Here is a 10,510-nt window from a genome sequence, read left to right as displayed (position 1 = left end):
AAAGAAGAGAAGCTAGACAAGAATTACCTCAACTAGAATCACTCTAAACTTGCTGAAAATCACTCGAATCACAAGAGAAAAACCCACTTTTCTTGCTGCACAAAGGGCCGAAACTAGAGGGAAAGAGAGAGAGCTTTCTTTTGAAAATTTTCTAATTTTTCTAAGTTTGGAAAAATGAAGAGAAATGCCACATAACCCTTTTTACTTCAGCGAAAATAATAATCAAATAACATATTAAACTCATTTACTAATTCCACTAAAGGACAAAATATCATTGGGGCAAAATGACCATTTTGTCCCTCCACACTAAAATAACATAAATAACACTAAAGGGGTATTTTGGGAAATTCTAAATTCCCGGCCATTCCCGACATTCCCAATGTCTAATAAACCGTCCCAATCTACTAATATACTAAGTTGTGATTTTACTAAGCCAAACACTGAGTTCCATGTTACTGGGCACCGGAAATGCAAACTTATGAAAATTACTAAATGACATAAAATGCATTTCAGAATTCAATAATAACAGTATAATAATTATTTAAATAGCTATAGATAATTTTCATAATTAAACATGATTAACTGCTAATTTCCAAATTAAACTAAGCGGTCTTTACACCTCAAGTCCTCCCTTGTGAAACCTTCAGCCTTGCAATGGTCAAACAAATCATACACCCCACCTTCGTATCTTCTGTTTCCAAAATGGGTAAACCATGTACCCCCGTGGAATATCTTGACTGTGAACCGATCAACATTACCATCTACAATGAGAAAAATGAAAGAACAATAAGGGCCCTGATCTAATCTAGGCAAAATCACATATTCTTGGACCAATTGGGCAAAACTCCAGAACATTTAGACCCCATGACAAAGACAACAACAAAAATAAAAGTAGCATGTTCATGTGTACCCCATTGCCGAAGACAAACAAACAGAAAGCTTCTTTCACAATTGATTTTTTCATTACTTTAATCAATATTCAAAGCACAATTAAAACCACATCTACCATTCCACCTAAATCGCTCCTAGAACCTCTCACAGAACCCTACAAACCAGAAGCCCTCTACAAACCAGAAGCCCAAAATACAAACCCGAACGAGAAACCCTAAAAATAAGTTTACCCAAGACTGAAAACCCTATAAATAACTATGAACTAGATAAACTTACCATAATCGGGTGGGGGATCATCAATAGATGGCCTGATGTATCGCATTGTCACCATCGCCGATCGAGCTCCTTTCATACCAAAATTGCCTGAGTTATCCTTCTTCCATCCAGTGGTTCGAATGGTCTGTTTATCATCTTTCTCTTTCATTTCTATGTTAACGTTCGAAATAGTTACCTTTTTGGTAATTTCTTTGATTCTAATTTAGCTAAAGACCCTAATTTTTATATTTAAATTATAATGGAATTTTTTGTGCTGAAATTCTTGCGTTGGCAACTGCCATTATTCAATAATGTTGATGACACTTTTTTTCTTCATTCATTTTTTTTTGTTAAAATTTTCTTCATTGATTTTGTTCTTATAGGTTTTGGTAAGCTCAAGTATTTAAAAAAAAAATAAAAACATATAAATGATTGTTAATTATTATGAAATTAAAGATTTTAGGTTTAGAAAAAATCTTATACATTTTATATGTATTAAAGCTTAAAGCTTAAAATTATTTTTTTTTTGTTCTGAGTAATGAAATTTAGAATTCTAGTTTGAAGAAATTTTATGAAAAGATAAATATACACTTTTTTTCTTTTTAATCTTTAAAATGTTTTTCTTAAAAAAAAATAGTTTGGTAGTTTTTTTAGTGTGTTTTATTTTTTAAATAACAATTCTATGTATAAATTTTTTATTTCTATTAATAGTTTTGTGTATTTTAGGAATATAGAGAATAACAAAATAGGAAATATTAATTTTTTTAATATTTAATTAATGACTGTAAATATCAATCATTAGATATTTGATCCAATGGTCAAGAATAAAATACTCATACATGGGTAATACCCATTAAGAGCATACCCGTATATGTATATATATGTAAATGTATATATATGTGTATATGTATATATATATATGTAAATGTTATATATGTATTTGTAAATGTAAATATATATGTATATGTGTATAAAACTGAAATGTATATATATGTAAATGTATATATATGTGTATATTAGTTTATGTATGTGTGTATATGTATATATATGTAAATGTATGGAACACTTCTTAATGGGTATTACCCATGAATGGTTACTAAAAAAATTTAACTATAAATATTAATTTTAAAAATATCAAACCATCGAATTTTGATCTAATAACGAATAATGAAATCACAAAATTTGAATTTCTATGCTTAATTTAACTACTTAATTAAAAAAAATATCAAAAAATGTGACAGTTAGTAGTCCCGTGATCCGTAAGGGGAAATACCGGGTAAGCTGTACAATCCCACACCGCCTGGGGAAGGTCAAGTGGGATGATTCAGAGACTGTGTAGGTATGGGACTACACAGTTGAAGAGAGCATAAATGGATTGATTGGTACTACCTATATCAAGAAGGTGCATCTTGTTTTTCGGTAGCCCATCTCGAAAGAACTCCACAGTTAAGCGTGCTTGGCTTGGAGCAATTTCAAGGATGGGTGACCTCCTGGGAAGTTTTCCTAGGATGCGTGTGAGTGAGGACAAAGCACGCTGGAAACACTCGTGTTGGTCTGTAGGGTCAGTCATCAGTCCAGAAAGCAGCCAGAGTGACGTACTCGTGTATAAGAGCCATTCATTCCGTGAGTGTAAGGGCCCAATGGAGGCTTGAAGCGGGGACGTTACAATTTGGTATCAGAGCCGCCAGGTTGTCTTCCGAAGATCGTCACGACATGTACAATCATCATCAGCAGTTAGCTCGTTTCACAATTCAGTAAGCCTTTATTGCTTTAGTAGTTTATTTTATTCAGTTATGAAAAAGAAAAGCCTGTTAGGAAGCATGTTAGTAGCCTGATAGTAGAATAGGCGCATGTTTCGTTTTTTTTTAAATTTCCAAATTAAGCGGCATCAGTAAGCTCTCCTTGAATACGACCTGATATGCCAACTGTTGGTTTCGCAGGCGGTTCTAATCAGATGGACGCCAGGCGGACTACCAGGAGTCAGGGCAACTCCGTAGGGTCGAATTAAGGACAGGGAGCTCAGTTTCCCCCACCTGTTAGGGGCCGAGGTAGAGGTCCCCGAGGCAGGGCTCGTGGTCGGGGTGATGAGAACCCGCCACAGGCTGCCCAGGCTCCCCCAGCCGATCAGGGAGCCCAGAATTGGGAGTTACGGTTTGCGGAAATGCAAGCCCGGATCGAAGAGCAAGACCTCGAGATTCAGAGGTTGAGACAGCAGGGTGCTCCTGCAGTTCCAGTGCCCGCAGTTCCAGTGGCACCTGCCCCTGCTGCCCAGGCCGAGATAGTGGTGGCGGCCAATAGATTGGAACCTCTGTACGAACGGTTTCGGAACCAAGCACCTCCGGTTTTCCTGGGAGGTCCGGACGTGATGAAAGCCGAGCAGTGGCTGACGGTGATTACCAAGATCCTCAATTTCATGGGTGTCACCGGTAACGAAAGAGTGGTGTGTGCCACTTTCCAGTTCCAGGAGGACGCTTTGGTCTGGTGGGACATGGTGTCTCAGATTCACGACGTCACCACCATGACCTGGGAAAGGTTCCAGGAACTCTTCAACGCAAAGTACTACAACGAGGCGGTCAGAAGCGCCAAGAGGAAAGAGTTTGCTCACCTGACCCAGCGTGAGAATATGAGTGTCACTGAGTATACTACTCAGTTTGAACGGTTGGCGAGGTTAGCCTCGGGAATTGTGCCGATTGACTTCAGCAAGAAGGAGAAGTATCTGGACGGGTTGAATGCCAAGATCAGACATGATTTGATGATTACCACGGACGACAGCACCACCTATGCTCAGATGGTGGAGAAGGCACTGCGAGCTGAGGGCGCATTTGGGTGTATGTCAGAGTCAGCTAGTACTCCGGTGAGTGGCGGGGCTCCTACCCCTCCTGCATCAGGCTTTAGCAGGGGGAGTAGTGGTTCGACCATTGACCAGAGGAAGAGAGCACCCACTGCTTCCGGTGGCTCGAGTCAGAACAAGAGGTTCCGGGGGAACCAGAACAGAGGGAGTCGTTCTGGTGGTACTGAGACCCGCTTCTCCTATCCCGAGTGCCCTAGCTGCAAGAGGCACCATCGGCGTGAGTGCAAAGGTTAGGGATGCTTTCACTGTGGCATGCCCGGACACTTCAAGAGGGACTGTCCCCAGCTCTGATCAGAGGCACCGAGAGCTCCAGCGATACCCACTCCAGCCAGGGTGTTCGCTATCACTCAGGCTGATGCAGATGCCAGCCCATCAGTTGTCACAGGTCAGCTTTCTGTTAATAACTCGCTTTACTCAGTGCTGTTTGATTTTGGGGTTACACATTCTTATGTGGCAGCCAAAGTCTTTAGTATATTGGATAGACCGTACGATAGATATGAATCAGGGTTCGGAACCCTATTACCTGGCGGAGAATTGGTTATCTCCAATAGGTGGATTAGGTCTATGCCGATCAGGATAGATGGTAGAGAGTTAAGTGCTGATCTGATAGAGATGAGTTTAGTAGAGTTCGACATTATTTTAGGAATGGATTTCCTATCTAAATATTCGGCGAGCATTCATTGTAAAAGGAAGATGGTGATCTTCCAACCGGAAAGTGAGGAACCATTTGTGTTTGTTGGTTCAGTTCAGGGATCTCGGATCCCAGTAATCTCGGCTATGACAGCTAGAGAATTGTTGCACGACGGTTGTTTAGGGTTTCTGGCTGTGGTGGTGGACACCACTCGGCCAGAGGACATCAGGGTGGTTCGGGAATTTTTGGATGTTTTTCCCGAAGAACTTCCAGGGTTACCACCTCAGCGGGAGATTGACTTCGTGATAGACTTGGCACCAGGGGTGGAACCGGTTTCCAAAGCCCCGTATAGAATGGCTCCAGCTGAACTTAGGGAATTAAAGATTCAGCTCCAAGGGTTGCTTGACATAGGGTTCATTTGGCCCAGTGTGTCACCCTGGGGAGCCCCGGTTTTATTCGTCAAGAAGAAGGATGGATCTATGAGGATGTGCATCGACTACAGGGAATTGAACAAGCTGACGGTGAAGAATAAGTATCCATTACCTAGGATCGATGATTTGTTCGATCAGCTTCAGGGGAAGACGGTCTTTTCTAAGATTGATCTCCGTTCGGGTTATCTGTTGGGTTTTATGCCCTAAATAAAACTCATTTCATATAATCAGATTTACTTATTAATAAAGATCAGAAATAACATTTTATGTTGCATGGTTCACATGATTTATTTCATGATTATATGTGTATATAATGTATGAATTCTTTTTTTTAAGTCCAGAACATATGAGTTGGTTAAAGATTATAGTGTTGTCAGCACAGTGGAATATAATCTTTAATCATATGTTCAAAAGTTTATTCCCTGATTTGTCAGAACACTGGATTTAGACTGACATGGTATAATCAGCGATAGGTATTCTTACACCTTGGAAAAGTGTTATGTCCTTTCAAGGACATTGGCAAAGTTTACCAGTATCGGATGTATGGAGTATACATCTGAAGGGACCGATATTGAACTTTGATTAGATATGTTAAAATTTACCGTAATATCTATTCAATTCAATATCACCTGTTGATCCTAGATCAAATGATCGAAATCCTGATATGGTTAGGCTCAGTCTCAAGAGTGTTATTCGTGTTCTTTGATTTGTTAAGTTAAGCCTACTTTTGGGTTAGGGTGATACTTACATTTTGGGAACACGGTAGTGCAATTGAGTGGGAGCGCTAACATAAATATGGAATCTATAGCTTCTATTTGGCAAATAGAGGTAAAGGATGATTTCCTTCGAGCTTAACCAAACGAAGATAAATGGTGGAGATCTCATTTCACTTAGGTGAAATATCATTTATACAGGGTTAAGTGTTTTAAGGATAAAATACATTGTAGGGTGTTACGGTAATTTAATCCCTGTACAGTGTAAATCATCTATATAGAGGATCATTGATCACATTAGGGTTATAACAATGGATAACTAATGACGTGTCTATATCGTGGAACATATAGAGCGTTTCTATATCACTGAGAGTGCAATTCCAAGTTCTAAGTGTGGATTCAATGAGGAATTAATAAGTTATGGAATTTACTTGGTAAATTCTGTTCGACTTATTGGAAGCTCGGTTATATAGACCTATGGTCTCCATACTAGTTGAGACCATACTGCTTGTAAGACTCAGTTAATTGATTTTAATTAATCAATTATAATTCTAAAAGTTAGACTATGTCTACTTTATGAATTCTCACAGTTTAAGGATGAAATCGTAAATAAAAGATTTTCTAGGTTTAATTATTAATTAAGAGACTTTGTATGTCTAATTAATAATTATTCTAAATGACAATATTATTTAATAATCTATTTTAGTTATTAAATAATTAGTTTTGGCATTTAAATGATTAGAATTGGAAAAGTGGCATTTTTGGAGAAATAGAAATAAAATTGAGGAAACTGCAAAATCCAAGTGAGGCCCATTTCCCTCTATGGCCGAGCACTCCCTTTGTGTTTCCCAATTATTATTTTTATTTTTTAATTGCCATGTAATTGCTAATCAAAGCCTAGCAAAAATAGGAAAGTGGTGGATCATACTAAATAAGGCAGTTGATTGATTACACAGTAAAAGAGGAAACTGTTTTATTTGGAAAGTTGTGCTCTCCCTTCTCCCTATATAAAGCAACCTTTGTGTCTCTTCTCTTGCATGCTATCAGCCACGAAATTGAGAGAGAAAAATAGAGAGAAATTTCGAAATCCTTGTGAGATGAGTAGTGCCCACACACATCAAGTGGTATCTCAATCATAGTATGGAAGACTATGGAATTTTTGCATCAAAGAAGGAGAAAAGAAGATCCAGGTTCAGATCTTGGTGATGTTCTGCTACAGAAAGGAATCAAGGGCTAGAGATCTGAACGGAAGGAGTCATATTATTCCGCTGCACCCACTGTAAGGTTTTCTAACTTTATATGTGTTTATTTTCATTGTTTTAGAATTCATATTAGGTTGTTAATCCAACATACTTGTTAGTAAATCTAGATCCTGGTTAAATAATTTCCAACAACTGGCACCAGAGCCATGGTAATGATTTACTTTCATGTAATATGAATTAAAACGATGATTGCATGTTTCTGTGTTGATTTGGATGGCTTCATGTTGGTTTATGTGCTTTTATGATGAATGTTGATGTTGTACGAAATTTTTCCATGAAATATATTTTTTCAATTTTTGGAAATATTTTATTTGGATTCTTTGTGAAAAATTGAGCAATTTTTGTTTTTATGGAACTCGATTCCGATAAAAATTGAGAAAGATATGATTTTTGGAAAATCGGGAATGATGGTTGTGGAAGCTAGGTGCACACGTGCACCAGGTGCTTCGGACAACCTCCCATCCGCGCGCGTACGTCGGTCAATCACTCAGGAGGACGCCCGTGCGTCTCGCCTGGGAATCCTGCAGCCCGCCGAGTTTTCTCGGCAAATGGGGCTGCAATTCCCCTTGTCCGCGCGCGCAAGGCTGGTTTTGCAGCCTATCTGGGTTGCTCGTGCAGCCTTGCTGCCAGCTTTCCCAAAAAGTTGCGATTTTTGGGATTTTTTCCCAAAAATCCAATTTTTTCATGGGATTGTTTCCCAAAATTTATTTTTCCAATTTTAAATATTTCTAAATTGAAATGTTTCCAATTTTAAATATTTTTAATTTGGAATTTTTCCAATTTTAAATATTTTTATTTTGGATTGTTTCCAATTTTTAAATGTTTCCTATTATGGTCAGATTTTAAAATTTGTTAACTTCTTTAATATTTATTTGTTATTTAATTATAAGATTGGATATTTTGATATTTAAGATATTTTAAATTAAAAGATAACTTTGTCTTTTTATTTAAAATATTATATTAAAATTATCTTATATGGTAAATTAAATAATTAATAAATTTGAAATTAACATAGATATTTTTATAGATATACTTACCATAATGTTTTTTAAATTCAAAAATTTGTTATTTTGTTAAATATTTAATTATTTATAAATTATAAGTATAAAAATGATATTTTTTCTATATATATCATTTTTTTCTTATTAGAAATTTATAAATCATATCTTAAATATTTAAATAACATAGATATTTTTGTAGAGATTTGAATATTGCTTAATTTGAGATATTTTGACATATAATTATGGTAATTATTATTTAACCAAATCTATTTTAAAATTGGTTTGTTTTATTAAATTATAAGATCTGAAAGTGATATTGGAGATTCTTTCTTTTTAAATCATTGATCTTATTAGATATTTAATTTAATTTGATTCAAATAAACCTAGATATTTTAAAATTAGGTTCCTTTATTTGGTTAGTTTAAGAATAATAATTTAATTATATTAATATCTTGATTCACATCTGTTACATGGACAATGTTTGTTTATTTATATTGTTTATTCAAAACTTTTTAACAAACCTATTATCTATCTGATCTAAATTGCTATGATTAACTTGTTGACAGATCATGATCCAATGATCTGATTTTAATCATAGCCAATTGACGAAAGATCTTATAAATAATTTGTAACAGGTAAATTTTGTACTTCTTTCATCTGTGTAAACCTAGTAACATGATAGGGTCCATCCAAATCATTTGATCTGTGTGAGCCTATATGTTTGCTTTTGGGCTTAGATACATATAGGGAGCCCTTTTAAGTTTTTACTAAGTAAATGGACTAGGTTGATAAATTTTGACATAAGGAAATTTATTTAGGCCCAATTAGATTTGGGCTTATTCAATGAATAACAATTATTTATTTAAAGGTTAAATTCCTCTCTTTTGGGCCTTGTGTGAGAGTTGGGGCCCACAGAAGTGGGTACGACATACTGAACCCAGCTCCCCCTCACATGAACTACCCCAATTGTGAAGGCCCATTTGCCTTATTTAGATAATTGTATTAGGTTAATTATATTAGTCTAACCTAATTAAAATTGAATTAGCAACATAATTAACTTTTAAAATATATGAAATTTATTTTTCATTGTAATATTTTAAAGTTAATTTTAGAAAAACACTTAGTCAATGATATATTCTAGATAGTTATTTCTAGTACTAGTTATTATTTCTAATATTAAATAGGAAAATATCATTGATTGTGAAATTAATTGTCTCATAATTAATTTTGGTACAATCTAAGTTTAGAATATTTTCCTAGTATTAAACTAGAATTAATAATTAAGTTTCCTCTTTACTTAATTATTTATTTCTTGAATTTAATACATTTAATTAAATTGAAAATTTCAATATCTAAGTTGATTTTAATCATGATACTTTAATATTGTTATTTTCATGTTATTTAATTAAAGTTAAAAATTATTTTAAGTTTGAAATCTTATTTCAGAATAACTTAAGTTTGAATAATTTTCAAAATATATTTTATTTTATTTTATTAATCATTTCCCAAAATTTCGAAATTGCATCACCTTGATGCAGAAATTTCGAATTTTATTTGAAAAATAGATTAAAGTTGAAAATTATTTATTTAATTTTGGACCAACTTAAATCAATGACTTTTTCATTTAATGGTTAATTAAAATAAATGAACTAAAATATATTATAATTAGAAATTGGATTAATTAGTCTATGAAAGTCTAGATAGATATTATCTGTTTTGCTTGAAGTATTTTTCTAGTGTATTTAATTAAATAGAAAATTAATATTTAAGTTGATTTTTAATCATGATCCTTAAATATTTGAAATTTTTCTTAGAAATTTAATTAATAGGAAAATTATATTTTTTGTTGAAAATTAATTTTTATTAATTTTGGGCCAACATAAAATTAGAGTAATTTTCCAGAATTTATTTTTATTTTATTTTAAAGCATTTTCAAAAATGCAATATATATTTATAGAAAATTAAATTTGAGTTGTAAATTAATTCAAATTAATTTTGAAACAACTTAAATTGAATAATTTTCTGAATATTTATGGAAATTATTACTGAGACGGAAATAATTCACGTTATTTTTTATCCATCTAAGTATAATTTATAAATATCAAATTAAAATTTATATTTAGAATTTTTCATTCTAAATTGGAAATTTTAATTAAATAAATATATATTTCAAATAAATGGATTAAAATAAATATTAGAAGAAAATACAACCCTTCATTAAATAATGAGCTTTATTATAAGGATATTCGATCTCCATTGTTGGTTTTACATAGCTATTGTTTTAGTGAGTAATCCTCCCTAATGGAGGAACGTTCATTAGCAAGTTAGCACCGTTTAATCTCGAAAGATAAGTAATCTTGTAAGTTTTTTATATAGTTTATGCCCACCCTAATGGTGGCGACTGTATAAGACTTGCAAAAATATGAAACAATAGTGGAAGCTCATAAGATAGAATAGCCTTGACTCTTGCCTAAA

The sequence above is a fragment of the Cannabis sativa genome, chromosome 8 (genome assembly GCF_029168945.1).
Source record: "Cannabis sativa cultivar Pink pepper isolate KNU-18-1 chromosome 8, ASM2916894v1, whole genome shotgun sequence".
Classification (NCBI taxonomy): Eukaryota; Viridiplantae; Streptophyta; class Magnoliopsida; order Rosales; family Cannabaceae; genus Cannabis; species Cannabis sativa.
Note: the sequence above shows the minus strand (reverse complement) of the source record.